Source organism: Branchiostoma belcheri, unplaced genomic scaffold (assembly GCF_001625305.1).
Source record: "Branchiostoma belcheri isolate BF01 breed outbred unplaced genomic scaffold, Haploidv18h27 scaffold48, whole genome shotgun sequence".
Taxonomy (NCBI): domain Eukaryota; kingdom Metazoa; phylum Chordata; class Leptocardii; order Amphioxiformes; family Branchiostomatidae; genus Branchiostoma; species Branchiostoma belcheri.
Window position 1 is genome coordinate 1952880 of NW_017804109.1, and position 3865 is coordinate 1956744.

A 3865-nucleotide genomic window follows, 5' to 3' on the forward strand; every position below is an offset into this window, starting at 1 on the left:
TCAGCCCGGCCCGCGGCCCGGCTACGAGGATCACCCCAGTCTGAAGACCCCGAATTCACCACGTCCATAAAGGCAACATTTCTATAGCGTACTCACAGCGATGAAGTTTCTTTTCTTCTCGGAAATCTCAAGACGTTCTGGAGTCGTTAGCTCGTGTGGGTGACTCCTGCTCAGCTTGTCTTAAACTCTTTCTGACAAGAACGGCGTGAGAATTATACACTGACCTATGTGCTAATTACTCAGACAAAAGCTCCCGACGATTAAGCCTCACCTTTAATACCTTCTCCTTGACCCGTCACCTGTCGTCAATAGGTTACGTAACTCGCTTTGTTTACAAATGCGGAGATTTCGAGAAAATGTTTGCACAAGAAAGTTCCACTACCGTTGCCGCAGAACTTAAGGAAAAAGATTGTGTACTGTATGAGAATCTGTATGTGACATTTACCAAAATGTATCTGATGAAATTCGTTATCGATAGATAATTTTTCAACACGAATTGACGATTGCGCCACCCTATCATTACCTCATTGTGCACGCCTGAGGGCATCGTTATGAAATAGACTCCGTCCGAGTTCACTCAGAAAATCCGTATGTAAATTATCATGTCATTGAATGCGGTGGTCTGCCATATTAAAATCGGTAAATCAAACCTTGGACTGGAAAAATTCGCTGTCAAACACGTGTCAAGGCAACATCTTCTGTCCTTCATCACCTTTACCGTTACTTTCTACACTTTCTCACGCTGCCACGATGCGCTTTTGGTGACGCCTCCGGCCATCAATTACATTAAATACGCGTTACATAAGACTCAGTGGCCTTACACTGCCGATGTACGTGATACGAGATGGTAGATGGTTCCCAAAACGTCTGACTTCTCGGATAACTTTTCCAGTTGCTTAGTTTATTTTGTGATAACATGGTTTGGCATAATTCTCATTTGGACAACCTGTATTGTCACTAGAAAACATCCACAGTCTCGACCTTAGCAGGCTTATAGAGTTGAGGGGTTGATGGTCTTCGGCTGTTTTCTTATTTAGCCCAGTCCAAAAAACGTGGGCAATTCAACCAGGCCGGCTATGTTGTCTATATGCAATCAGAAAATAGCACATAAAAGCTCCCAAAGATCATGAAGACCCCCAAACCCCGAGTTTTCGGCATGCCATGGAGGCTAGACATCCACAGCCTCGACCTTAAGGTCACTCCGTAATTAGATTATGCGGGCTGTGTTGCTGACCGGAGGGGTGGCTAAAGGCGCAGGCTTGGGAACATGTGAAAGGTAACGGTCTCTTTATCACCACAAACAGACAATCCCAAAACAACACAAAGCAATAAAGAACAAATTAAAATGCTTTTGACGAATATGCTCGAATATGTATAAACAATACACACAACAAAATTACTAACTTCTTAAAGAGCTTTCGGGACGCACTCTGTCTCTTCGTCAAACCAGCAAGATCTCGAAACAGGCATGGCGATTTTTTCCGTAGTTGTATACACTACAAGGTGGCTTTGCCACGTGTAGCATTTGCAGTAAGGTTTACCAAGATCCTTGCCTTACTCCATAAGTGTGTTGGGTTCTTTTACGTGCAGAGGCCTTTCGGCCCCCGAGGCCTCCCAAAACACGGGACCGCAGGATTTACCTCACCATCCGAAATGACGAATGAAATGTCCGCGGCTAGGTCCAACCCAAGAAAAGTAGCGATATCGCTAACTGCAAACTAAACGGTGACATGTACATGGTATTAATACTGACTGGCATGAAAAGGGACCAATGTGGTCAATATTGTAACGTTAAAAAAGGCCATCAGGCTCGCTATGTGACATAATGATTTATGTGGTAATTCTGAACTATTACCAACATTGAAGACTGTACAGGAGTGGCATTAGCCAATGTTTACATGTAGTACAAGTCGAGGGCACTTCTTCTAACCACTCTCCATTGTTGTCGTCCGCCGGGTATTTACAGTTCGAAGGTCGATAGAACCGGTTGGACAGGTACGGAGTCACCCGAAACGTGTTCGGTATTCATCGTGAAAACTCGGCAGTCTTTGTGAGTCAACTTCGGGTGCGTAAATTAAAGAAGACAACAGCCGGACGGCCCAACTAGCCAGAGGCTATTATAAAAGACTAGCCCTCATAACAGGACAATAAACAATTAGGAACAATTAGCAATGTCGGTTACGATTCAGATGATTCCCAGCATGGAAAAAACTTTAGTTGTTCTTTTTCAATTTGTAGACTGCATAGTTTACGTCTGTTTGCAAACTCTCAGCTACCACCTGGTGACTTAAACCTAAAGTGCACTTTCTCCCTACAACTGCTCAGAACAATTTTCTGAACCTTAGGCCACACCAAGTAAATTTTATGGATGACGTCCTTTGGAGACCCTAAATCTAATGCGAGAGGGCGAAAAAAAAAACAAGAAGGGCCCTAAAAACAAGATGCCTAGATAAGAAATATACTAAGAGACGACAAATGCTAGGGCACAATTTGAATGAGGTGACACAGTGTAACAAGCAAGAAGTCTTTTATTCGTAATCAAAACAGCAATAAATCAGGTGTAACAGCAGTTGTCGTCCTGTCCTGTTCTCGCGTTACGGGTTTCACGTCAATCTGACGATTTGTGGCACTGTCGTGATTTTTTGGTCATAGTTACAGGAAGTGGAATTTCTTGTTTTTTTTTTCTAGGAACAGGCCGAAATCAATGCGCGCGCGGACGTCATCCATAAAATTTACTTGGTGTGGCCTTACAGTGAATCACTGATCTACAGATGCACTCTTCTTAATAATATACCTCAGTGTCGTGACCGACGAAACAATAACTGACAAAGTCTTCCATCATGCGTTTTCTATACTTTTATTGGCAGAAATCTTGGTTACATAGAGCAGCAAGTGCTGACCTATGGGTTCCTTGGGGAATATCAGGACGACAGATTACTATACTAAAAACGACTAGAGCTGTAGGAACTTTGAAAATTACTAGGCAGAATTTGAAGACGTTGCGAAGACTAGATGAAAATAACAACATTACGATCATGTCAAGGACTTTCCCTATTAAGGCATGAAAGTTTAGAGATGGTTGAAGAAGGAACCCTGTTATCTAAGTTACAGGCTGTGAGCAGGATATCAGAGAACAATAGAAAGATACGATGATGTTGGTTTTCATCTTTTCAAGAACTAAACCCTTTGTTGGAACAAAAATGTATATTTTGGCTTCCTGTGCCCGACTGTACCTAAATAACCTAGCAATTGATATGGAGGTGCCTTGGATATATGTCAAAAGGGCACTGTTCAAATTTTGTCATAGACTTCTTCTGGAAGATGATAATTTGTTATTTTCAACCCTGATATCCACTCACGAGCCTTGCCATGGTTAAATGAGGCAAAAGCAGCTAAAATCTATGCGGCTGATCTGCAGTCACGGCTGGAAGGCCAGGATGGTGCTCGGCACACGCAGGATGCGGTGGGACCATGGCCATTCCGGGGTCCTGTCGGAAAACAGAAAAACATGGCAAAATATGAGTGAACTGTTCTGCAATAAGTTGGTCCTTTTGTCACAAAAATGTCACAAACATGATGGATCAGTCGCTTCAACTTGCTGAGGAAGTCTACTGCAGATGTTTCTTACCTCCGGGTCTACTCCAAGTCATTGGCCATGTCCTGGCCGTTCACCTCAGTGTCGATGTACCCGATGTCGTTGGTGACTAACTCGCCGCCGGGACCGGCTTTCTTCTCCCGGTAGATGTCATCCTGTTTCCCGCGCAGCAGCTCGAGGAGGGTGCGGTAGATGTCCTTCGGCGGGGGTAGCTTCTCCTCCGGCAGGGGGAGGTCCTCCTCCGGCATGGGGAGGTTCTCCTCCGGCGGG